This window comes from Ochotona princeps, chromosome 1 (genome assembly GCF_030435755.1).
Source record: "Ochotona princeps isolate mOchPri1 chromosome 1, mOchPri1.hap1, whole genome shotgun sequence".
In the NCBI taxonomy this organism is placed as follows: Eukaryota; Metazoa; Chordata; class Mammalia; order Lagomorpha; family Ochotonidae; genus Ochotona; species Ochotona princeps.
Genome location: NC_080832.1, coordinates 126,642,181 through 126,668,900, shown reverse-complemented (window position 1 = coordinate 126,668,900; position 26,720 = coordinate 126,642,181). Strand labels below are relative to the sequence as shown.

The following is a 26,720-nucleotide window of genomic DNA, read 5'->3' as shown; positions in this document are numbered from 1 at the left end:
GCACTCAGGGAAAATGCTCCCCATCTGATCATTCTGGATGCTGAACCTTCACAGTTTTCTCCCAAGGAAGGTTCCCTACGGGAATGATGCCTGTCCCGTGCCAGCTGGGCTACTAAATGTGGTAACACTGAACGCTAAAACCTAGGGAGCACTTTTGCCTAATTCACACTCAGCAAATCCTTTGCTCTGAGAAGAGGGAATGGGGAGGGAGAAATGGCAGGAAGACCTGGACCCCATTCCCTAGGAATTCCCAGTCTCAATGTAGGCTGTGTGCTTATCTCTTTCCAGAGGTGCCTACCTGCCTTTACAGTGTATTTTTTTTTTTAATAAATTTATTTTTGGTGATGTTTATGTAATTGAGATGGAAGTATGCCTGTGTGGTCCACTGATTAGGGTGGGAGGGTCAAGGAAAGAGGGACAGTGGTTCAGACAATTGCTTCCATTTTTTTTTCTCCCTGTGTCCAGGGGAAGGGTGGAAAGAGGAGGTGAGGGGCCACTCCCAGCCGCCTAACTGCATCAGTGCCTGGGGATGGTGGACAGCCGCTTGATGTCATCCCAGGGTCACCAGTGTAGAGCATGTTTTGAGGATACTGCTTAAGTGGTTTTGGTAGTTCTGAAATGCTGCTGATTTCATTGCTCTAAGGATGAGGAAATCTTTCCAAGGTCCCTTGGCTGACATAGTACACCTTAGAGTCTCCATTTGCTCAGACACTTGCTATCAAAGCTTGGCTCGGAGAGTTGTGCAATTTGTTCTGCCCTCCATCATCTGTTACGGTACTAGATGTTATCTGCAGGCTCCGATGAACTTGTTGCATGTCCTCCATGTGCCTCTGGGCATGCTGTTTGCTGTACAGGCTTCAACAACCGAGGAGACCCAGTTCTGACATGTGCACTCCATGGTCAGACCACACATCCTGTGATTTTCTTGTGGTTGGAGTTTTGAGTCCAGAGGTCCAGTTGAGGGGAAGGGTCCCCAAAGAAACCTTGCCAAAGGTGGCCCTGGACCTGACTCTTGTGTGTGCCAGCCAGTGTATGTGCCAGCCAGTGCAGCGTCTGTATCAGTCTGTCACCTGTCCTACCTAGACCATGGTGGTTACAGTTGTCCCGTCAGTATGTGCCCGGCTCCATCTACTTTGCTTACCACTAGGCTCTGTCTCACGTTTGGATTCTGTGTTCCGTGAAACCAAGCCGAACCAGGAGTGCAGTACCAATCTTAGTGACACCTCAAGGCAGGGAAGAATATGTGCCAAACACTGAATTCCATGAGTGAACTGAAGAATTATAATTTAATCGTTGGTTTCATGGCATCTTCTGTATATAGAATAGTCAGAGACATGAAGACTGTAATTTTAGTGTTGCTTAGATCTGCAAAGGCCATTTAATTCATGTCATAGAAGGCTTGCCTCTTAGGTGCCTAGGATCCATTTGATGGAAAATGATAGGATTTGTAAGCCTGGACCTCGTTCCTGCAGAAGTCACAACCACTTTGAAGGACACAAGTGCCAGATTGAGTCCCATACACCTCGCTTTTCATTCTACTTCCTGCTCCTGCTTCTGGGAAAGCAGCGGAAGCTAACCCAAGCACTCATACTCCTCCCACCCACTTGAGAGACTAGCATGAAATTCCAGGCTCCTGACTTTGACCCAGCCCAGCTCTAGTCCTTACAGCCATCTAGGAACGAACTAATGGATGGAAATATCTCTGTAACTCTGCCTTTCAAATAAATAAATAAACCTTTCTTTCTTTTTTTTTTAGAGAGTGCATTGTGTAAAATGAATAGTATCTTCAATTATGTTTTTCTATTTTGTAAATAATTGACTTCAATATGGCTTAAATATAACCCTTTTTATAAAAGATTTATTTATTTGTATTATGTTGCTGTCCCAGAACGATGGACAAAAGCCGAAGTTTATTAGTGGCATCAGACTTTATACACTGAGGGTCATATGGGATAAGGGAGGAAATATCCAGCTGATCAACAAAACCCATCAACTGTTTCTATACTTTTGTTTGGATCTCCTTTTGTATATTCTTCCAAGTGTTCTCATTCACATGCTGCTCACTCAACAGTTCTCATACAGATGATATGCAATCAGGTATACAAAAGGTGGCCACAACTGCCGGAGCTAAGCTGATCTGAAGCCAGGAGCCGGCAGCTTCTTTCGGGTCTCCCACGTGGGTGCAGGGTCCCAAGGCTTTGGGCCGTCCTCGAGTGCTTTCCCAGGCCACAAGCAGGGAGCTGGATGGGAAGCAGGGCCACTGGGACACGAACTGGAGGCCAAACGGGATCCCGGTGAATGCAGGGCAAATGATTTAGCCACTAAGCTGTTACACCGGGTCCACTCCCAAATTGTATTAATATTCTTACTGTGGAAACAATACTTTGTTTAAATGTTGAACTTTATTAAAAAAAAAAGATTTATTGGGGTTGGAGTCACGATATATCAGGCTAAACCTGTGGCACTGGCATTCCATATCGTGTTAATTAAAACCTCAGCTCCATTTCTGACACAGCTCCCTGCTAATGGCCTGGGAAAGCAGAAGAATTTGTTCACTTGAAAGGCAGAGTTTCAGAGACAGAGAGACAGAGGGCTTGTTCTTTGCTGGTTCACTACCCTGATGGCAAAAGTTGCTGCACTGGAACGAAGCCTAGTGCTTCTTCTGGGTCTCGCACGTGGGTTCAGAGGTCTATGCACTTGGCCCATCCCTCACTAATATCCCAGGCGTATTAGCAGGAAGTTGGTTCAGAAGTGGAGTGGCTGGGATTTGAACCGGCATCCATGACACTGCAGAGAGCATCTTTACCCATTATGCCACGGTATACTCCTGCTTCTTTCTCCAGTCCCTAAATGTTGAGCTTTTAAATGAAGTATACAGGAAGGTTCACAATTATGTCAGATATTTCCTATTAAGCAGACTAAATTTCCAGAAACTTAACTTTGATCCTGTGAATCAGACTGAAAGAGATCAGAACCTTGATGGAATTAATTGGTTGTTCTAGATGAAGCTTTGATGACGCTGATAGAAAATTAGCAGCAATGAGCTGTTTAAAATCCTGCTGTTAGTATCAACACATCACAATGTGTTGTGCCTTTACTTCTTTCCTTTTTGCACATGGACACAGAAACTTGACACAAAAAATGGGCAAAGTTGGTTTGGAGGACTGTTAGTACATCTGGATGTGACAAGCACAGCTGCGATCAGTCATACGCTACAATCCCAGCCTTCTCCATATAGCCATGCTTCTTTGATGTACAGTATTTCCTCAGCAGATATTTTTCTTTCTTTCTTTTTTTTGAAAAACTGTTATGCAGAATTTTCTGCAATTTTTTTTTTAAGATTTATTTATTTTATTACAGTCAGATATACAGAGAGGAGGAGAGACAGAGAGGAAGATCTTCTGTCCGATGATTCACTCCCCAAGTGAGCCGCAATGGCTGGTGCTGCGTGGATCCGAAGCCGGGAACCAGGAACCTCTTCCGGGTCCCCCACGTGGGTGCAGGGTCCCAATGCATTAGGCCGTCCTCAACTGCCTTCCCAGGCCACAAGCAGGGAGCTGGATGGGAAGTGGAGCTGCCGGGATTAGAACCAGCGCCCATATGGGATCCCGGGGCATTCAAGATGAGGACTTTAGCCGCTAGGCCACGCTGCCGGGCCCTTTTTCTTTTTTTAAAAAATTTATTTATGTTTATTGGAAAGTCACATATACAGAGAAGAGGAGAGACAGAGAGGAAGATCTTCCGTCCAGTGATTCACTCCCCAAGTGGCTGCAACGGCTGGAGTTGAGCCAATCAAAGCCAGGAGCTCTTCCAGGTCTCCCACGCAGGTGCAGGTCCCAAGGCCTTGGGCTGTCCTTTACTGTATTCCCAGGCCACAAGCAGGGAGCTGGATGGGAAGCTGGGCTGCCGGGATTCGAACTGGTGCCCATATGGGATCCTGGGAATATAAGACAAGGACTTTAACCACTACGCTATTGTGCCGGGCACCGTTCTTCTTTTTCCTTAAATATTTTTTCTTTTTAATTGTAAAGTCAGATGTACAGAGAGAAGAAGAGAGAGAAGCATCCTTCATCCACTTGTTCACTCCCCAGAGTTAAGTGGACCTAAAGGCAGAACCCAGGAGTCCCATTCAGGTCTCTCACATGGGTACAGGGTTCCAAGGTCTTGGCGATCCTCGACTGCTTTCCCAGTCCACAAGCAGGGATCTGGAAGTGAAGCAGAGCAGCCGGGACACGAACCAGTGCCCATATGGCACCCTGGAGCATGTAAGGCGAGGACTTTAGCCACTAGGCTACTGCTCCAGGCCCTCCTGGTGACCTTTTGCTATTTTCCTATTTACCTTCAACTTTCTTGAGAAACAGAAATGCTGCAGAGTTGTGGGTGGGCAGGTTAAGGCAGCAGATGTAAGATTCTCTGTCTCTCCCTTTCTTTAGAACTGTCTTAAATTTTCCACAACAACACTCAGTAATCAATATCTTGCTTAGTGTACATTTCCATTCAGAAAGGTTTTATTTGGAAGTAGAGTTGCAGGGAGAGGCGGAGGAAGAGGGAGAGGTTTTCATTGGTTGGCTCACTCCCCAAAAGACCTCTACAACTGGGACTGAGCCAGAATGAAGCCAGGAGCCAGGAGCTTCCTCTGCTTCTCTGACGTGGTTGCAGGGGCCCAAGCACTTAGACCGTCCTCCACTGCTTCCCCAGGCGCATTAGCAGGGAGCTGGATCAGGAGTGGAGCAGCCAGGGCTCAACCTGGAGGCCATTGGTGATGTCACTGTCACAGGCATGCCAGCCATGTACATTGCCATTTTTGAGCTTATTACCATTGAGGGGATTTATTGCAAAATATAAAAGCATCCCCCAACCACAACACACATCCTGGATGAGAGAGCTACATCACTCCTGCGGAAGAGTCCCACTGGCGTCTCTGTGCCAAGGTAGCAAGCCCAATGGCTTCTCCCTGCCAGAGTGTTACACACCCCACATAATTGTTTCTCACATTTCCTGCTGACCCACTAGTTGTGCCTTGGCACGTCTGTGCACCTTCAGGCCTCAACATGGCTGTGACCTTGTGGGTGAGTCCTGAGGTCACTGGGCAGCAGCTGTTCTTTTCCCACAGCAGAGATGCCCTGCGATACTGAGCTGTCGGCTCCCTGTGTGTCCAGAGGACTGGGCAAGGTGCAGGCCTGGCCTGGCACCGTCCTGGCTCTTTGGGGCATGTGGGAGAATAACCCAGAGGATTGGAAGATCCCCCTCTGTCCATTGGTTTCTTGTGTCTATCTCCATGTCTGTTTAATAGACAAATAGAAATAAACAATCAATAGCTATGTATTTTTAAAATTAAAAATAGAACTATCGGGCCCAGCATGATAGTCCAGTGACTAAAGTCTTCACCTTGTGTGCTCCTGGGGTCCCATATGGGCGCTGGTTCATGTCCTGCGGTCCTGCTTCCCTTCCAGCTCCCTGCTTGTGGCCTGGGAAAGCAACTGGGGCGGCCCAAAGGCTTGGGACCCTGCACCCGCGTGGGAGACCCGGAAGAGGCTCCTGGCGTTAGATCAACTCAGCTTCAGCTGTTACAGCCACTTGGGGAGTGAATCAGCAGATAGAAGATCTTTCTCTTTGTCTTTCCTTTTTCTGTATAGCTGCCTTTCCAATAAAAGTAAATATATCTTAAAAAAACAAGAAATGTATTTCATGAACAAATTGGAGACAGGATCTTTATCAGTTCTGCTTCTCAAGATGTGGCTGTTTGTCATAGGATGCTGGACTTTCCACCATGGTCTATACCTACAATGTCATGATACACTTAAATAGCAGGATGTTGGACTGGTGACTGTTGCTGAAAGACTATACTATTGTAATAATATGGAGGAAAACAAACAGGGTTAGAGGAAAAATCCCTGAGCCTATGGAACCATATCGTGAAAAATAATAAAAAAAATGTTACAAATAAAATCTGAAAAAATAGACACACAGAGAAAATATGGGTGGCTCTCTGACAGATGTGGAGTTGTGATGACTCCCTTACTGGGCTCTCAGTGGAAATCTTTTTTTTTTTAAAAGATTTATTTATTTTTATTACAAAGTCAGATATACAGAGAGGAGGAGACACAGAGAGGAAGATCTTACGTCTGATGATTCACTCCCCAAGTGAGCTGCAACGGGCCGGTGCTGCACTGATCCGATACCGGGAACCTGGAACCTCTTCCAGGTCTCCCACACGGGTGCAGGGTCCCAAGTCCTTGCGCCGTCCTCGACTGCTTTCCCAGGCCACAAGCAGGGAGCTGGATGGGAAGTGGAGCTTCTGGGATTAGGACCGGCGCCCATATGGGATCCCGGGGTGTTCAAGGCAAGGACTTAAGCCGCTAGGCCACGCTGCCGGGCCCAGTCGAAATCTTGATTTGAATGATTAGACAGATTCCCCCCCAACCAATTGGCCCAGATGTCCTGGGGTAAGAGCGTGATGGGGGCAACAGAGACATAGTGCGCATGTTTTCCAGCCCATGTTATTGGTCCAGCCCCAGAAGCTTAGCAGATGAAGTGTTGGTGATCAGCAGGGGAAGGGGGGGGTGTTCCTAACTTTGATCTTGCCAGTGGGCAAGTGATTCTGCAGTCCCTCCTACCAGTGGGACTACTGTGCTCAGGTTGAGTTGAAAAAAAACTTGCTTTAACAAGACAAAACAAAACAAAGAATTGTCTTATGATCCAACAGTGCCACCACTGGGCATACATCCAAAGCAAAGAAAGTCGGTCTGCTGAGGCCAGCAGCATGGCATAGTAGCTAAGCCTTTGCCCGGGCTGCTGGCACCCCGTATGGGCACTGGTTCGTGTCCTGGCTGCTCTGCTTCTGATCCAGCTCCCTGCTTGTGGCCTGGGAGAGCAGCGGAGGGCGACTCCAGGTCGTGGGCCCCTGCGCCCACGTGAAGCAGCTCAGCTCCGGTCATTGTGTCCATCTGGGGAGCAAACCAGTGGACGGAGCATGTCTCTCCTTTTCTCTGTCACTCTGCCTTTCAAATAAAAATAAAATAACTCTCTGTAAAAATCAGTCTGCTAAAGAGACAGCAGTACTCCTCTTGCAGCACTATTCACAATGGCCAGGAAATGGAAACGGATGAATGCCTGTGGAAGATGGGGTGTATAGATCACAGTGGAGTATTAGTCAGCTGTGAAAAAGGAGAAAGTCTTGTCAATTGCAGTGGTGTGGATCGAAATGGAGGCCATTATGTTAAATGAAATAAAGATCAAAGTGACAAAGGCAGCATGATTACACTCATAGGTAGACTGAAAAATTTATCCCAAGGAAGTTGGGGTTACAAAGTCTGGGTAGAGTCGGGGATAGGGAAGGCTGATTAATGGGTATTGAGTTATGGCTAGTTTGGCTGTGGTATGATTGGCTAGTCATGGTAGGAAGACGATAGCTAATGATAGTGTACTTTATGCTTATAAAACCAGCTAAAAAGGAATTTGAATGTTTCAGCATAAAAAATAACTATTTGACTCATTAGATAGGGGTTGACCCCTGTTGAAACATTACATTATGTACACAATATTGAACCATCATATGGTGCCCCATCAATAAATGCATCAATTTAAAGTAAAAATTAAGCCAATACTCGCCAATTTTACTGAAAAAACTATGGCAACTAGCTGTTAAAGTAAAAAACTCAGGAAAATGTTTAACAAACTGGGTAGCAGGACCATAGGGCAAACCATGTCTGTCCTGGGCATTTTCTTGATTTTCTTTAAAGAAGATTTTTCTTGGGAGCACTAGAGGGCGCTTTAGACTATAATAAGAATCCTGTTTTGCTTTCAGAAACTCCATCAGAAATTTCAAGTGATTGATATTATATGAACTTAAGTAAATTCACATCAGGTTGTTTCAGTATTTCTAGCAAATGCACAAAATCAATAATTTCTTCTTAGAGCAAAGCAAGATTTATTAAAGACAGCTACAAAAGCGGTCTAGAGTTGGAGCTCCAAGAGAGGAAGACCCACAAATCTGAAGTGGAGTCTTCGCTTTTTTAAAAGTTTTATTTGTTTTTATTGGAAAATCAGAGTTACAGAGAGAAGGAGAGACAGAAAGATTTTCCATCTGCTGGTTCACTCCCCAGGTGGTCGCAACAGCCAGAGCCAATCCAAAGCCAGGAGCCAGGAGTCAGGAGCCTCTTCTGGGTCTCCCCCTTGGGTGCAGCGTCCCAATGTCTTTGGGCCATTCTTGACTTCTTTCACAGGCCACAAGCAAGGAGCTGGATGAGAAGTGGAGCAGCCAGGACACAAACCGGTGCCCATTTGGGATCCCAAAAGATGCAGTTCGTGTCCCTTTCCAATAAAAATAAGCAAGTCTTTAATAAAGTGATGTACTTCATGCCCTTACTTGAGAGAGTGACACACACAGAGAGGGAATGACACACACACAGATAACTTGCATGTCCTGGTTTATTCCCCAAATGACTGTAACAGTGAGGGCTGGGCCAGGCCGAAGCCAGGAGCCAGGAGTTCCTTCTTGGTGTCCCCGCTGGGTGGCAGAGGCCTCTGTGCTGGAACTGTCTTCTAAGTACTCGGACCATTAGCAGGGTGTTGGATCAGAAGTAGAGTACTAGGAACACCAAGTGGTGTCCCCACGGCCTCTGGGCATCGCAGTCAGTCAGCTTCTGCCTACTCCCGGGAGGTGTTTTACTTTTCATAAAAATGCTGACAGATATCTGAAAGTTGATGGCAGGGCTGCAGTGTCACTAATTGCAACTGAGGTCTTGTTTTGGGTGTGTTTAATACAGACAGAACAACTGCAGTATTATCCTTGTTTCTAGATGAGCTTAGTGATATTGTGGAAGGTACACGGAGCACCTGTTTTTCTTGTTGTGCGTGTTTGATAAATAAGGGCTGATCCGTAAGAATGTTTCATAGCAGTGGTATGATGCTGCGGAGGAAAGTGGTGTCTGGCTGGGTTTGGTTCCCACCTCAGGGACCTGGGGTAATCTTACCATGTCACTGGGGCTTTTTCTCAGTCAGTGGGGGTGGCTGCTGGGGACACTCAGGTGGTTTCCATGTCATGGCCATTGTGAATCGTGCTGGAGTAAGCATTGGGAGTGTCGCGGGGAGGTCTTCTGCAGAATTGCTTTTCTGTCGTTTGGATACATATCCAGTAGTGGCATTTCAAGTTTGAGATTCCCTGATTTGTACACATGACTTTTGATTAGTCTGTTTTTGCCTGTGGGTACAAATGGGTACAAACCAACTCTACCCACATCGTGAAGTCTGTGACCCTGAATATTTGATTTAGGGAACGTGGGGACGGAGGTGGATTCCTGCTTGGGGCCCTGATCTAGTTCTTTATAATGTTTCATGTTACATTAGGAACAGTTCCCTCTCTGCTGCTACACAGTATTTATACAAGCCTGGTTGCCCATCTCAAACTTTCCCGGAAAGAGAAAGGTTCATATTTCATTGGCTTTTATTTGATCAGATTCAATCAAGATGGAAACTGAGATCAAAATCATCAGAAGTTTCTCAAGTCTCGGTAGCATGTCGTGATGCCGCAAAAACTCCCGAGAGAAATGTTTGCTAAGTGGACATTAGCTTCACCTGGCAGACTTTAGCGGTCTAGGATTGGATTGCATGTTGTTGTTATCCAGTTTTCTCATTTCTGAAGAATGCTCTGCCATTAAAAACATTCTGTTTTTGTTTGTTTAATTTGAAAGGCAGACAGAGTGAGAACTTCCACCTGCTACTACTCCCCACTCGCCTGCCAACTGCCTGGCTGAAACTAGAAGGAATCCAGTCCTAGCTTTCTCTGTGGGTGGCAGGGACACGCGTATTTGAACTTGTTCTTTCCTAAGATACACAGAGGGAGGAAGCATAGTCAGAAGTGGGAGCAGGATCGGAATCCCAGCCCTCCTGTGCGCGGTGCAGGCCCGCAGTGCTGCCTGGACCATTGTTCCAGCGATGCGATCCTGAGTACTTACGAACCCATCACACGGTCACACAGTTAAAATCTGCATCATCATCGCCATCTGTGTCCTGGACTGGCCTCTCCCCAAGGCAAGCCCCAATAGCCAACCCTCTTCTGAGCACGAGTTTGATGACTCTGGGATGCTCCTAGAAGTGGGATCGGACAACACCTGCTCCGTTTCACTCAGCATCCGGTCTTCTCCAGATCCATCTGTGTGTCAGCCCGCATGGCTGACCTTTAATCCTGCAAAGACTGGAGAAGCTGCCTGGTGCCTTTGGTGGTCATGGGAGAGAGCCTTTTTCATGCCCCTCAGAAACTTCCATGTTGCCCCACCCTCCCCCAAGGCTAGCAGAAGTTATGACTGAGCAGGCAACGGAAAAACAACTTCTCGCACCACCAAACTCACTTCTCAGGTCCTTTTCCATGCTGGTTAGAAGACAGGGGCCCTGGAGGTGGGTTTGGTCACATAAGGAGCGAGTGTGAGAAGATGCGGTTCGTATTCCACCTTCCTGTGAGCTAGAGCAATCGGGTCGTGTTCCAGCCCTTGCTCCTCCAGTTGTGCTATGTAGAAATCGGGGAACAGGAACAGAGGGGAGAGGATGGGTGTTAGTGTGGGAGTCCCAGGCACGTGGGAGACAGGATGCAGCTCAGGAGAGGAATGGGCAGAGGAGCCATCTTGGCTTTCACAAATCTTAAGCAGGACCAGATGGGATGCGCGCTCCTTCCCCCTCCCAGCAGCTGTCATTTAATCCGAGTGACGTCCCTAGGCCACCTGGAGTTTTGAAGGGACTGGGGAGAGCGGCTTTGTGCGGCCTCCCTCCTCTTGGGCAGCTTCTCCGGTGCTGCAGCCATGGAGGAAGTTTCCAGGGTTGACTGCGGGTCCAGCAATGCAAAACAAAATTTCTTTACGGACACGGTTGGCTCTCTGTTCCGCTGTAAGTTTCTTTGGCCGGCACTCTGCAAAGGCTGCCGCTCCGGTTGGTGTAAACTTGACTCTGGCCTAGTGGGAGGAGCCTCGCTTACCTGAACGTGGCCCTGGCCGTTCACCTTGGATTGGTTGGGAGAAAAATGCAGCCGGTATTGACTGAACTGTGTGTGGAGTTGCGGGACCGGAAGGAGGTTTCTAGGTCTGTGTTGTTGACCTAGTTCTGGATGATGTTTTTAGTGCTGCTGACCTAATTCTGCATTATGTTTTCATTGAACGACTTGATTATTTTTATATCCTTTTCTGGTAAGTGAATTACCTTCACCACTTTCAGTTTTTCCATGCCCCAACTTCCACTTCACTCCACATTCTACGTACACTTGAAATGACACTCTGTAAGCTGTTTTTCATTCTTTTAACCCGCTAGGAGCGATCTTGCCTGCTTCTCATTGGAATGTCAGCCTAGCAGCTAAACGTGTGTGTCATTTGTGCGGGGGAATAAGCTGACGTTTGTGTCCAGGCTTCAAAGAGGCTGTGCTCTTGGTGTTGCATTTAATACTTAATGTGCCAATGGAATCTTTTTACTTTAATCACTTCCGTGGGTGATTAAATATGCGTCACCGGACCTGGCTTTCTTTCACCAACCCTGAAAAAACAAGTCAGTTGCTTGTTCTCTTAAAGTTAGGTTCACCAGGCACTCTGATTACTGACACTGCTTTTTGTGTTTCAACTTTAATGCGAAAGAGGAAAACACGTCACTTGAAAGTATCCTTGTTCTATTTAGAAACTGTGATGCCAGTGCTATCTAATGGTTGGCTTGAGTAGCTGAGATATTCTAAATTCAGGTTCACGGGCTTCATGCTGAGGTTGTTTCTCATATCTCCCCTGGCATGGTGTGATTGATTAAAAAGGCTGTTGTCATGTGTGCGTTTGAGCTCCCTGTTTTTCAGTAAACTTTGAGATTATTATTTCAGCCTTAAAAAATTAATTGAAAATAGTAGCAAGATTCAGTGTGGCTTTAAAAATATTCAATGAGATAGACTTGCTGGGAAACTTTTTTTTTTTTAAATCAAAAATCAAGACATTCCAGAAAGAATGATTCTTATGGCAGTGTTGAGGGTGAAGACGTTGTGACTGATAGTCTGGGTGCCATTGGTTCCTCTAGGTGTGTGAAAAGTACTTCAGTGTAAAGAGGTACATGGAGTGTGACAGGTGAAGGACCAATTGCCCCTTTTTTCCCTAAAATAAATGTATTTGAGAAGGCGTTGTGAGACACATACTGCACAAGGCATATAATTTTAAGGTGATTCGCTGTCACATGGCACGTTAAGCATGTCCCTGTGTTTGTGTTTCCTCGTTCTGTTACTGAAGAGAAAAGCCAATGCGGTGGAGACCGTGGAGAAGCTGTTTCAGTGTCTGCCTTCACATGGACTGCTTCTGTGCCCTGCTTACCACACTGCGTACATTGCTGTCATGAACACTGTTCAACCTCGCAGCACTTTCAGCCGATCGAGTTTAAAATCAGATGTTGAAAACAAAGCAAACTTTCTTCTCCTGGTGTGTTCAAACCCATCATTTGGACCATTCTGAACTTTTAAAAATGCTTAGGCATTTTTTTTTTCTTCCTCTCCGACCCTTATTTGACACAGTTGCCTTAGAATACCAGAGAAAATGGTGCCGCGGTCAGAGACGTGGGAGTTAGCTGTTCCTGCTGTTGGGGAGTCATGGGCCACCGTGGGCTATTTGCTTTATGAATGCTGCAGAGAGCCAGGACCCGGGAACCAGGGAACCAGGAATGAGTCTCAACCAGTCCTGCAGGAAGAGGTTGGCAGGCTGGGGTTCCCCGTCTTTGGGTCTTTGTTTCTCATACGGACTTTGTCTTTTCTCCCCACTGCTTCCCTGCCCATTTTCTCTTCTGCCCACAGACATTTTTAACAAGATGGTGTCACATTTGGGTGCCCTCTGAGCTTTGGAAAGACATTTTCTTTGGGTTGAGTCCATGGGGTGCATTTAGTGCCACTGTGCGTGCATCAGGAGAACCGTCAATGGAATGAAGTTGGAGCATTAAATTACCTTTTGTTGATTCTTGAGTCATCTCAGCTGCAAGCTTTGTTTCCTTTTGCTACTTAGAAAATGTATAAGGAATTCCCGAGTCACAGGACCTCCAGCATAGCTCCAAGTTCTGCAAACTGAAGGTTCCTGCTTTCCCAGCGAAATCAACGTTTGCTTCAGGGGTTTTTAATTGCTGAAGGGAGAAGCTCTGTCTTGAGCAATTGTGAGAGGGAAAGCTCCCGTTCCATGGCAGTGCAAGGAGAGAGCATAACTGTCAACTTGAGGAGTGGAGGAAGTAGAGCAACAAGGCACCTCTTATCTGTGGGGTGCCTTGGTGATTTCACCTGAAAAGGCCAAGTGGAAAGTTCTAGAAATAATCAGTCCTTAAATATTAAGTAGTACATTATGCTGTGTAGCGTGGTGACATCTTGCACCATTTCATTGCATCCTCCCTTTGTCTAGAGTATCCTTTTTATTTATTTATTTAAAGATTTTTTTTTTTTTATTACAAAGTCAGATATACAGAGAGGAGGAGAGACAGACAGGAAGATCTTTCATCCAATGATTCACTCCCCAAGTGAGCCGCAACGGCTGGCGCTGCGCCGATCTGAAGCCAGGAACCAGGAGCCTCTTCCGGGTCTCCCACGCGGGTGCAGGGTCCCAAAGCTTTGGGCCGTCCTCAATTTCTTTCCCAGGCCTCAAGCAGGGAGCTGGATGGGAAGTGGAGCAGCCAGGATTAGAACTGGCGCCCAAATGGGATCCCGGGGCGTTCAAGGCGAGGACTTTAGCTGGTAGGCCATGCCGGGGCCCTGCCTGGTGTATCCTTGTCTTACGCGCTACTTGGTGGCTCTCTTAGCCATCAAATCAGCTATCCATCCCACTGTCACAGTACTTGTGTTCCGGTAGACCTTCTTTACTTTTTTAAAGGTTGGTTCCTTTTTTTTTTTTTTTTAAAGATAAATTTATTTACTTGAAGAGCATAGTGATGGAGAGAGAGAGAGAGAGATCTTGCATCTACTGGTTCATTCCCCAGCTGACCTAAATGCCGGAGCTGGGCTGGTTTGAAGGCAAGAGCTAGGAGCTTCCTCTATATCTCCTAAGTGGCAAATATTTGAGCTATCTTCTGCTGCTTTGTCAGGTGCAGTAGCAGGGAGCTAATAGGAAGTAGAATAGCTAGGACTTGAACAACCTCCTATTTAGGATACTGAGACTCCTAAAATCTAGGGTAAAGGTGAGTTTTCTGTCTGTGAAGTTGTGAAGAAGGAAAAAGAAGTGGATGCTAGTTTTGTTGTTGTGCGACTAGCAGAGGTTGTGGCCACATGCATGAGGACTACTTAATCAAGACGGGGAAAAGCAATAAATTATAGGGTTTGGTACTCTCTAGGGTTTTGGGTATTCCCTCGGGGATCTCAGGACATATCCACACAGATAAGGGAGGTGACTTAGACAAAAGGATTTGGGGTGGTGATTCACGCCACAAGTGTTAGCAGAGATGGCTGAAATAGAGGTTCTTGGCTTGCCATTAAAAAAGAACTTCAGGCATGAGGCAGAGAGGAGTGGTGAACACGGGCGTCAGGTTCGAAGAGAGAGTGTGCCTGTTAGACCAGATGGTCACTTCTTTGGACAAATCTGAGAGTCAGGCTGGGGGAAGCAAGGCAGGAGGGTTTAATAAAGAGAAGATAAAGAACTCAGTCAGTTCTTCCCACCTTATCTCCTCTCCACCCTCTTCTGGACAAAGGTGTGTGTGAAACTGGTGAATTCCATCCAAGGTTCCGTTATCCAGTGTTATCAGATGGGGTAGCCCACTTGGCATTGGACAAAGAACATTCTCCTGGAATGCTTTCCTTGAAGGGAGCTTTGGAACCACCTATGAAGTGATCGGGGTTGGGCCATGTGAAGTACTGGGTTGCATCCTAGTAGAACTTAGGTGGGCTAAGTTCTGTCTTCTTGCCGAACAACAATTGATATGAGAGAAACCTGATTCAAACTCTGGTTCAGCCATTGCTGTGGCTAGAGGGCTTTCAACTGTAAGGTAAATAGAATGACTAATGTCTAGGGCCTATTGTGGGACTAGCCCATCTGTTCCATCTGGCTTGACATAGGCCCGTGGTAGTTGGATCATTTATTGTCAGGTGTATTTCTGATTTTCATACGTGTGTGAAGAGAGAGGAATAGTCATTCCGCATTTCCTGGTGCCTGTCTTCCTCATGCCCCGACCTGCTGAATTCTTGACTGTCCTTTGAACTCTGTCTGCTGTGTGTTCCCTTCCCCAACTCCTTCATACAGCGAGGCTCTTTCCTCTGAGTCCTCTCCACCATTTGGCCGTGACCTTAAGCTTAGGGTTCCTGCACTCTCCTCTTATGCACAGTGAGCATTTTTGAGACAGGAATCATCCTGTCTATCATAGGATCTGGCATAGATGTAACCGTCATTTGGAATGAAATGGATTGGACTGAACTGAATCTAATACCTCCATAAAGAACAGGGCCTTGCGGGGTAAGTCTGAGTCACTTCACATTGCAGACTTACTTTTTTTTTAAAAAAATAAAATATTTATTTATATATTTGAAAGGCAGAGTTACCAGGAGAAAGAAAGAGAGATACCTACTATTAGCTGGGACTGGGCCAGGTTGAAGCCGAGAGCCAAAAGCTTCATCCAAGCCTTCCATGTGAGTACAAGGGACCAAGGACTTGTTCATCTTCTGCTGTTTTCTCAGGTGCAGTAGTGGGGAGCTGGATTGGAAATGAAGAGGCCAGGACTTGAATCAGTGTCCATATGGGAAGTCAGTGTTACAGGCAGCATTTTTTATATATATATATATATATATATATTTTTATTACAGGCAGCATTTTAACCTGATGTGCCGTCGCAGTGCTGGCCCCTACAGACTTACATTTAAAAAAAAAAAAAAACTGATCTACATATTTGTTTGTTTATGTTTATTTGAAAGTCAGAGAGGGTCCGGCGGCGTGGCCTAGTGGTCAAAGTCCTCGCCTTGAATGCGCTGGGATCCCATATGGGTGCCGGTTCTAATCCCGGCAGCTCCACTTCCCATCCAGCTCCCTGCTTGTGGCCTGGGAAGGCAGTCGAGGACGCCCCAAAGCTTTGGGACCCTGCACCCATGTGGGAGACCTGGAAGAGGTTCCTGGTTCCTGGCTTTGGATCGACTAAGCACTGGCCGTTGTGGTCACTTGGGGAATGAAGCATTGGACGGAAGATCTTCCTCTCTGTCTCTCCTCGTCTCTGTATATCTGACTTTGTAATAAAATAAATAAATCTTTAAAAAAAAAGTCAGAGAGTCAGAGATACACGGATAGACACAGAGATCTTCCGCCTGCTGCTGTACTCCCACATGCCAGTGACAGCTGGGTCGGCCTTCGCCTAGCCTGCGCCAGGGGCTGGAAGCTCTCCAGGTGTCCCATTGGGTGGCATCCACGTACTTGCACCACCCCTTGCCGCTCCTCCTTGTGCGCATTAGCAAGAAGCTACAGTTAGGAGTGGAGCCGGGACGGGAACATGAGCTCTGTGCTGTGGGATACAGGTGTCCCCCGCCATCAAACACCTGCTCCTGAAGAAGGGGTTGGGTTTCAGGCCCCCAGTCCTGGTTTGACCTCAGGTTTCCCCCTTGGGTTTGAGGTTATTCAGAGACCTGTCATCACAGACAAGCAAGGCAGAGATGTTCTGCTGACAGCACATGTCTGTTTCCTCGGGGCTTTAGGGATGGACTCGCCGTTCTCAGGGACGTGAAGGTGGTGTGGTTCAGTCTTCTGCATTGCAGGGAAATGGGGGCCAATGTGAGCTTAGGAGTCATGTTCCAGTGTCGTTGGTATGCTGTGGTGTGTGAGTGCTCATGCGGATTTACTGTTTTGTCTTAAGCCTGGCAAGAGGGCATGTCTACTTGTAGCTAGTGTTGATGTTAGGATACTTTTGTGTTCCCAGCTATCTTTCTTAGGAAAAAGCTGATAGGCTATTCTGATTATAGTGACAGACAAAAATAACAGTGATATCTTAAAATGCAAAAAAATGTTCAGTATCATTGTTATATATAAAATTGTTACATGGTTGCCACATCTGTTACTGCAGTTGAAATGTTGACTCCTTTCTTAGACTTTGGTTTTCCTGATGGGGAGGCACAATTTAAAAATATGCTCTTCTGTCTGTTGAGATTCTTCTCTCCCTTTAGTTTTTAATTTATTCTTTAAAGGTGTATTTATTTACTTGAAAGGCAAGGTTAGAGAGAGAGAGATGGAGAAATTTTTCCATCTGCTTCTTCATCCCCACATAGTCCCAGCGGTCGTAGCTGGACCAGGCTGAATCCAGAGGCCAGAAACTTCTGCCAGGTTTCCTGTGTAGGTCCAGGGGCCCAAAGACTTAGGCCATCTTCCTCTGCTTTCCCAGGTGTGTTAGCCAGGAGCTAGATTAGAAAGGGAGCAGCCAGAACTTGAACTTGTACTCATATGGGATGCCAGTGTTGCAGGCAGTGGCTTAACCTATTGTATGACCACCAGCTTGTTTGCTTGCTTTTTATTATACACACACATTAGAGAGATTTTCAGAGAGTAATCTTACTTACTGGTTCTATTTTTTTTAAAGACTTATTTATTGGGCCCGGCGGCGTGGCCTAGCGGCTAAAGTCCTCGCCTTGAAAGCCCCGGGATCCCATATGGGCGCCAGTTCTAATCCCGGCAGCTCCACTTCCCATCCAGCTCCCTGCTTGTGGCCTGGGAAAGCAGTGGAGGACGGCCCAATGCATTGGGACCCTGCACCCGTGTGGGAGACCCGGAAGAGGTTCCTGGCTCCTGGCTTCGGATTGGCATGCATCGGCCCGTTGCGGCTCACTTGGGGAGTGAATCATCGGACGGAAGATCTTCCTCTCTGTCTCTCCTCCTCTGTGTATATCTGGCTGTAATAAAATGAATAAATCTTTTAAAAAAAAAACAAAAAAGACTTATTTATTATTTTTATTGGAAAGGCAGATATACAAAGAGGAGGAGAGACTCCCCAAGCGGCCATAGTGGCTGGAGCTGAGCCATTCCGAAGCTAGGAGCCAGGAGCTTCTTCCAGGTCTCCCATGCGGGTGCAGGGTCCCAAAGCTTTGGGCTGTCCTCAATTGCTTTCTCAGGCCACAAGCAAGGAGCCGGATGGGAAGCTGGGCTGCCGGCTTTAGAACTGGCGCCAATATGGGATCCCAGCGCATTCAACGTGAGGACTTTAGCTGCTAAGGCTATGGTGCTGGGCCCTGGTTCTCTTTCTTAATGTCCAGCACAGTTAGCATCAGTCAGGAAACTCAGTCCAGATCCCACCTGCACGGCAGGGACCCCATCACTTGATCCATCACTATGGCCTCTCAGGGCCTGCTCTGGCAGCGAGTTGGATCCTGGAGCCACAGCCAGGAACTGTTGGAGGTGTTGCTCTTGAACTTCCCAATCTGGGCTTACTCGCCTGATGTTCAGAAAACCAATTGCTGACATGGGAGTGGTAAAAAAAAAAGTGTTTGTTGCAGAGTCCAGAGCAGGGAGCTGGACAGCTGTGGCTCAACTCCAGTGCTTCCCAAGGAATTAGTGGGAAATTAGGGCCTGAGATGGGCATGTTCAGCTTGTGTCCGAGATCCTGATTGGTCAGTTGTACTCATCACTTTCTTTTGCTTGGTCAAGGATGCTAGGCTCTTACTGCAATTGCAGTTGGCTACGTAAGGGGTTGGTACCTTTTGCCCTAGGTCTGGACTATGCTTGCCTGGACTTGGAATTCCCCTACACAAATGCTTTCAGACAGTACTGGCTGACAAGATTTTATCTGTTGGAGAAGCAAATAACTTCTTATAGGGGCAGCTGTATGACTCTCAGGGACTTCCTTTCGGGAAAGAACAGGCAGGAACGCCTTGGGCTGAGGGAGGCAGACGGGAAGCTGGGTCCCACCTTTATATGATCAGGGTTTGGTGTCGCCTTGATATGGAACGTGGGTGTCCGCACTGCTAGGCTGGAATCCCACCCCACTCTTCCTTTAATGAGATTATACCTCCTGTCTTACCCAAGAATTGACTTGCAGCTCTCTGTCTGTCTGTTCTTTTTCTTCAACTTGCTGTGAGTCACTAAGGATTGGATGAAGGAGTTGATATGCTCTGGGTGGATCCAGAGTGGGTTGTGTTATCTGTATACTTTTATTCAGTTAGTTATTTTGAAGGATTTATTTATTTGAAAACCAGAGAGAGAGAGAGAGAGAGAGAGAGAGAGAGAGAGAGAGAGAAGAGCAGTAGATGCAGGTTTGGTTCCTCAATGACTGTAACAGCAAGATCTGGCCCAGACGGAAGCCAGGTGTCTGAAACCCCATCTGAATGTCCCATGTGGGAGGCAGGAGTCCCAGGTGGGTGAGTCATGCTCTGCTGCCTTCCCACATGCATTAGTAGGAAGCTGAATCAGAATAGAGCAGTCAGGACCCAGGTGGGCGCTCAGTATGGAATGATGGCGTTTCAAGTAGCAGCTTAACCTGTTGCACCACAGTGTTGTACTGGGTACTTTTTAAAAAAAATAATAAAACTGAGAGTCTGCTTTTAATATCACCGTAGGTTAATAATTCTGAACAAATATCAGTAACAAAATCCTCTTCCCCGAAAGCTTCTTTGGCTGGACTAAGCTGAAAACAATTTGCTCTGTTTACCATTGGGTTTTTTTTTTTTTTTTTAAAGATTTATTTTATTCTTATTACAAAGTCAGATATACTGAGAGGAGGAGAGATAGAGAGGAAGTGGAGCTGCCGGGATTAGAACCAGCGGCCATATGGGATCAAGGCGAGGACCTTAGCCACCAGGCCACGCTGCCAAGCCCTACCATTGGGTTTTAATAATGTCATTGTTATGTAATCTACAAATGAGTCCATGGGCATTACTTGTATTTTTTCTTTTTTCAAATAAACATTGTTTTGGGCCGCGGCGTGATAGGCTAGTGGTTAAAGTCCTTGCCTTGCATGCACTGGGATCCCGTAAGCCTCCGGTTCTAATCCCAGCAGCCCCGCTTCCCATCCAGCTCCCTCCTTGTGGCCTGGGAAAGCAGTCAAGAATGGCCCAAGGCCTTGGGTCTCTACCCACGTGTTGGACATGTGTACCTGTGTGGGAGACCTGTAGGGAGCTCCTGGCTTTGGATTGGCTCAGCTCCAGCCGTTGTGGCCACTTGGGGAGTGAACCAGCAGATGGAAGATCTTTCTTCCTTGTCTCTCCTTCTCTCTGTATATCTGACTTTCCAATAAAAACAACTAAATCTTACAAAAAAAATAAACAAATATTGTTTCTAACTGGATGGTTATTCTGAGAACTCATGGAAAAAAAACCTGATCCATGGTCCACATATTCACTCTTTCGCTGTTTTTCTTTTTTTTTGTAATTAATCAGACTTTATTTGAAAAGAGATACGGATGCTGATATGAGATACATGGGTGCAAAGTGGTGCCTTAACCACTGTGCTAAATGCTTGTCTCTACCCTACCAGCCTTTTATTTTTCCCCCTAAGAATAAACACCATGGGGGTCTGAGATGGCAGCTGAGGACTGGGTTTCTGGCTCGGGTCTCGGTGTGGGTTGCATTGAAGAGGGGAGTTGCCAGTGTTCCACTAGGCTGGGCTGCCTGAAGGGTGGAGCCTGGGCAGAAGGCACTCCCTGGGGGCTTTGCCAGCTGAGCCTCTCCCCAGGTGACAGTTCATCAGGGCCTCTGGTTTTCCTGGAAGGGTGGGTCCCACAGGTGTTCATCAAGGGAAGTTCCTAAGAGGTGTGGATTGGCTAAACTCATTTCCAGGGGAGTTGGCACCTCTGACCACCGTGGTGCTACACATAATCTGTGCTTATACCATGGACCTGAGATAAGCAGGGAGGGCTTTGAACGGACAGGGGGAGAAACCACCTTCCCTTTGCCTCCTCTTGTTACTCTTTGGGACCATTTGAAATTTAAAATTGGGGCCTGGCGCAGTAGCCTAGCGGCTAAAGTCCTCTCTTTCAGTGTGCCAGGATCCCATCCAGCTCCCTGCTTGTGACCTGGGAAAGCAGAGGAGGATGGCCCCAAAGCTTTGGGTGCCTGCATCCATGTGGGAGACCCGGAAGAAGCTCCAGGCTCCGAATCAGCTCAGCTCTGGCTGTTAGCCATGTGGGGAGTGAACCAGTCGATGGAAGATCTTTCTCTCTCTGTCTCTCCTTGTCTCTCTAAATCTGCCTTCCCAGTAAACATAAGTAAGCCTTTTTAAAAAAGTATTTATTTGAGAGACAAGGAGAGACTTTGTTGATTGTGAATTACTTTTTTAGAAATGTAAAACTTCTTGAAGACTTTTGCTGTTTTAATGGATTTATTAAAATTCTTTAGTTATTTCAGAAATGGGAGGGTGGAGAGAAAAATCTATCATCTTCTGGTTCACTTCCCAAACGCTTTCAGCAGCTGAGGCCTCGACTTGGTTGAGACAGAAAGCTGGAAAACTGGTCCCGCTCTCCCACATGGGTGGCAGGAATCTGATGAGTTGAGTCATCCCCACTGCCTCTCTGGGACTGCACTGCCGGGGGCTGGAGGTGGGAGCTGGAGGCAGGCCTCAGATCCAGCTGGTTGGCTGTGGGGTGCAGGTATCTGCACAGTGTCTTGATTGCTAATCAAATGCCTGCCCTTCTTGCTTCTTTTAAAACAGAAGAAAGAATGAAGATAATACAGTAATGCATCAATGTGATTTAGTAGTTACTGAGTTGCAGCTTTTCCAGGTTTCATTTTTATTAAAATTCATGTATGCAGTGATTGTAATATGACTTAATTATATATAGGTAAATAAATTTATACTTATCATTCACAGAGTATTCCAAGTATACATTAAGGATATGGGTCCTTTATATATATATATATATAACATATATATATATATATATAGTGTGTGTGTGTGTGTATGTGATCATACTGTCTAAGTTCTGTGAAAATGAAAGTGTTGGGGCTGACATGGTGGCATTGTGACCTAGTCCTCCACCTGTAGCACGGGCATCCGATGTGGACGCTGGTTCATGTCCCAGCTGCTCCACTTCCAACCCAGTGCCCTGTTTATAGCCTGGAAAGGTGGCGGTGAGTGGCTCAGTCCTTGGGTTCCTGCACCCACATGGAAAACCCAAAGGAGGCTCTGGCTCAGCTCCGGCCATTGCAGCCACTGAGGGAAGGATCCAGTGGATGGAAGATCTTTCTGTCTCTTCTCTCTGTAGCGCTGCCTTTCCAGCAAAAGTAAGTATATCTTTTGAAAAAAAATTAAGAAATGAAAGTGCTCCTATTTTATACTGCTTTTCTGTCCAGTCTCATCAGGGCATTTGTATAAATAAAAATGATTTTGCCATATAGAAAAGGGTGGTGTTCAAAATTGGTTTATGGCAAGTCAGATTTACAGAGTATGTTAATGCTTCAGGAATAGTTTGCAAGTAAGCTTTACCATGTGCAGCCGCTTTCTTTGGACTTGTACGTTTAGTGAGGTAAACACATTCTGCTTTGATTTAATGGCAAGTTTCTGGAACATTTAAATGGAATCCAAACCTTTGGAAAGCCAAGTTTGTAAAATATATTCATTTGAGCACACAAGTTATTAATTTTCTTTTCAATATATTGACACCCATTTACCTTCTATTTCCTGTTATTCTTTTTTTTAATCCACTTTTATTTATTTGTTTTCACTCACATTCTGTGTGCAGTGGCCTTCACTGGCTGGTTGCTTCGGAACTTGGCATGACCCATGCTATTGTTGCCATGGGCACGAGTTCCCTTTGTTCAGATTCCTCTGGCTTTGTTGGGTTGGCCACCAAGAGTCACTGTGTTGTTCTTTGCTTTGTACACACGTAGGCACACCTGTGGCCCAAGTAGAATTTAGGTTCATCCTGAGCATAAACAGATCTCACTTGCAGCCAGCAAAAATGGCCTTGCACCACAGTCTTCCAGAAGTCCTGTTCCCAGGAGGCCTTCACAGGCTCTAGGACAGCAGAAGGAGCTATTTCCTGTTGTTCTTAAAGGAGAATTGGGAAGCCCCCACAGAGGAGCTTCACTCAGGACTCTCACATGGGTGCAGGATCCCAGGCACTTGGGCCATCCTCTGCTGCCTTCCCAGGCATGTTAGCAGGAAGCTGGATTGGAAGTGAAGCAGCTGGGACTTAAACTGGCATCCACATGGGATGCCGGTGCTGCAGACCATGGCTTAAGCTACTGTGCCACAGCACCAGCCCCCCTGAGCATAGACCGTTAGATATTTCTCCTATATTGCTGTACTGCCTAGGAAGGTATAGCTGCTTTCAGCCCTGAAAGTACTTTGTGCCAGCCCTAGAGGGTCCTTCGTGATTCTCAGCATCCCTGGATGGCCTTGGGATGACTGAGCAGCCCGGTGTCCAGGCCGTCTGCCTTCTGCAGATCTGAAGGCACAAGCCCCGTCTGCCCAGTCAGCCCCAAGACAGCAAGGACACTGTGGGAACGAGTGTGATCAAAGGTGAGGGCATGACTACTCTGATGTGGTGTGAACTTCCTGGCGCATGATTTCTGTTTGTGTATGCTGACTAAATGTTCAGAGTCCTGGAATAATCATTTAAAATCAACCAAGAATTTCTGGAAGTCCTTTAGTTTGTTTTTAAGAAGTAGCATCATAGTATGGTGAGTATGCGGTGGCATCCCATAGCAGAGGGTCAATTCAAGGGCTGAGAAAGCAGTGGGAGGTTACCCAAGTACTTCTGTTCTGCCTCTGACACCCCCGTGGGAGACCTGGGTAGACATTCAGGCTTTTTTTTTTTTTTTTAATTGAAAAGCCAGATGTACAGAGAGGAGGTTCAGAAAGAAAGACCTCTCATCTGCTGGTTCACTCCCCAAGTGGCCACAACAGCCGGAGCCGAGCTGATCCAAGACCAGGAGCCAAGCGCTTCTTGTAGGTCCGCCACGAGGGTGCAGGGTCCCAAGGCTTTGGGCTGTCTTTGACTGCTTTCCCAGATCACAAGCAGGGAGGGAGCTGGATGGGAAGTGGAGCAGCTGGGGCATGAACCGGTGGCCATATGAGATCCTGGCGGATGCAAGGTGAGGATTTTTTTTTTTAAGTAGCACTTTTATTCTATTATTTTATCTTAGTATTTTTTAAATTATTAATTACATTTCATTTTTTAAAAAAAATTTTTATTCATTAATTATATTGTATTATGTGACACAGTTTCATAGGTACTGGGATTCTCCCCACCCCTCCCCAAACCCTCCCGCCATGGTGGATTCCTCCACCTTGTTGCATAACCACAGTTCAAGTTCAGTTGAGATTCCCTCATTGCAAGCATATACCAACATAGAGTCCAGCATCTTATTGTTCAGTCAAGTTCAACAGCTTTTTAGGTATACCCTCTCTGGTTTAATTACATTTCATTTTGTGACACAGTTTCATAGGCTCTGGGATTCCCCCAACTCCTCATGGTGGATTCCTCCACCTTGTTGCAGTATTACAGTTCAAATTCAGTCAAGATTCTTTCATTGCAAGCAAATACCAAGCATAGAGTCCAGCATCTTATTGTCCAGATAAGTTCAACGGCTTGTTGGGGAGAACATCTCTGGTCTGAAGGTAGAGCCGGCAGAGTATCATCCCGATCAATTAAAAGCCCCAACGTAACATCAACAACAATGTACAACATTATGGAGTTAATTGACATGGTATTGAGTGACCAATATGTTAGAAAATGCAAGTTCTTAACCACATCCTATGACTCCTTCATTGATATCTCAATTTTAGTTTATACACAACCAGCTTCTATACACCTTAAAATGGCTATAGGGTGCTATTCAGCTGTCTCGTGTCTTTTCATTTTAGTATTTAGCAGTTTATAGTGTTGAAGCATAATTTTTACTGAACCTGGCAGATTTTAGGATAATCTGAACTGGCTTATAACTGTAACAAGCCATATGTTAACAGTTGAGGTGCAGAACAGTTTTAGGAGGGGTGTGCAGAGAAATCCTCAATGCTTTAGTGAGGAGTAACTTTGTGTCCTACCTGGTAAGGTATATGTGAGTGCAAGGTGAGGCTATCATGCCGGCCCAAGTTTCAGGCTTTTGGCTTTGACCAAGTTCAGCCTGGGCTGTTATGGTCATTTAGGAAGTGAATCATCAAGTGAAAGATTTCTCTCTGTCTCTCTTTCTGACTATGCCTTTTAAATAGCAAATGAAGAAGTCTAAAAAATATAAATTCTGGCTTCAGCCTTAACATCAGGGCATAAATCTTACCTCTTTCAATGGGTTTTCTGGGTGATCTTTGGCAAAGGACTGATCTCCTTGGGAGATTCCTCATCTTAATGGAGACGATCATTCCAGTGGCCAGGCTTGCTTGAAATAACGGAAGAGCAGATGGCCAGTGTGCCAAAGGCTCTATTGACTGGTAGGTGTAATTGTAGCATTTAGCACCCTTAGGGATTTTTTTCCCAGGCTCTGTCCTGTAAGAGTGGGCATCAAATAGTTCATGGAAAATAGCTATTTTGAAAAAAAAAAAAATCATGAATTTCCAAATTTGTTTGCACCATACTCTATTTAGCTTTTAATTCCCTTTTCCATGAACTTTGGGGAATACACTCGTGTATAAGTTTTTGCCTAGAAGGCTAAAGCACTTCTTTTCCTTGGCGTTCGTGGAAGAATTCCTTTGGTTGGAAATAGTCTCCAAATGTGTGGGGATTTTCATCTTGGTGTTGGTTTTTATAATCTGCTCCACATAAATTGTTTTATTGTTCTTAACTCATCTCCCCTTGGGCTTATTGGCGTGTCTCCTGGTATATGGGATGCAGATCACAGGGAAATTGGAAGGTTAAAGGGATGATGTATTTCACTAGCAGCAGGGGCTTTGTTTACTTCTTCAGTGTGGGGGTGGCTTTATTGTATGGTCACAATAAAGATTGGAAAATATTTTGGGTGAGTCTCTTATATAAATAGAGTCCAGTGGTTCCCACAACGAGGCACATGAAATACGTTAAAATGGTAATGACAGAAGGCCACTACTGTTTCTCACATTAAAAAATCCCCATTAAAATATTGAGGAGCTTTGGAAACCTCGGATAGAGATTCTGAGAAAGTGATCAGAGCTAGGTATTTAAACCGTCATCCCAGTGTATTCAATTCCTTTGGACTAGGGAGGAAAATGATTTTGTTTCTTCAAAAAGTAATTTCCACATTCAAGGAAACTCTCGATTCTGGTGTCTATTTTTAATGGATGAGTATGAAAGCTGGGAAAGTCATTTAATTTGTATGTCAGTTTCTTTTTTTCCATCAAATGAGGCCACTGGACCAGGTGCACGGACTTCCTGTGTCCTGGCCTTCTTTGGTTTGTAATGCAAAGCAGAAGGACTGAATGGCTGTTGACATCTGCCAGTCACTGTGGCCTTCAAGTGAAGGTTGTCTGGTCGCTAGAAGGTTGTACACTCCTGATAAAGGGAAGGAGTCCTTTCATAAGTGGCAAAAAATGCAATAGGAGAATTTTGATTTTTCACAGCCTCTCCCCTCTCCCCGCCCCTCCTTGTCACGTAGCAAGTCATGGGCTCTTAACGTGAAGCTAAATAAATGCTTGTTTCTGCTGGAATTTTCCAAATAGCTTCTCAAGGCTATTGTGCATCGCTGTGATAGAATGTGCAATGTTAAAACTTGTTCTGCCTTTTAGGAAACTTCTTAAACTACCACACCACATTTGAAAACAATTTTTGGTTATGAATTGGCTTCATACATCTTAAAAATGCAAGACTCAAGTGCCTGGCATTCATTTTTCAGTGACATTGAAGTTCATTCTTTGTGTCAAATTTGACTTTCTCTTTGATTTTCTTCC

At 45.9% G+C, this 26,720-nt stretch overlaps 1 protein-coding gene across 2 annotated transcripts in view; it reads left to right on the top strand.

Annotated features, from left to right (window-relative positions):
* The window catches only part of RNF144B (ring finger protein 144B), a 180,572-nt gene that overhangs the window by 30,248 nt on the left and 123,604 nt on the right, over nt 1–26,720 (top strand). The window contains exon 1 of one of the 2 annotated variants that reach the window (XM_058667608.1): nt 23,452–23,545. The exons of the other annotated variant lie outside the window; for it this stretch is intronic. The gene's annotated coding sequence lies outside the window, so the exon portion shown is untranslated. Of the gene's footprint in view, nt 1–23,451; nt 23,546–26,720 lie in introns of those variants that run through there. 2 annotated transcript variants of the gene reach the window in all.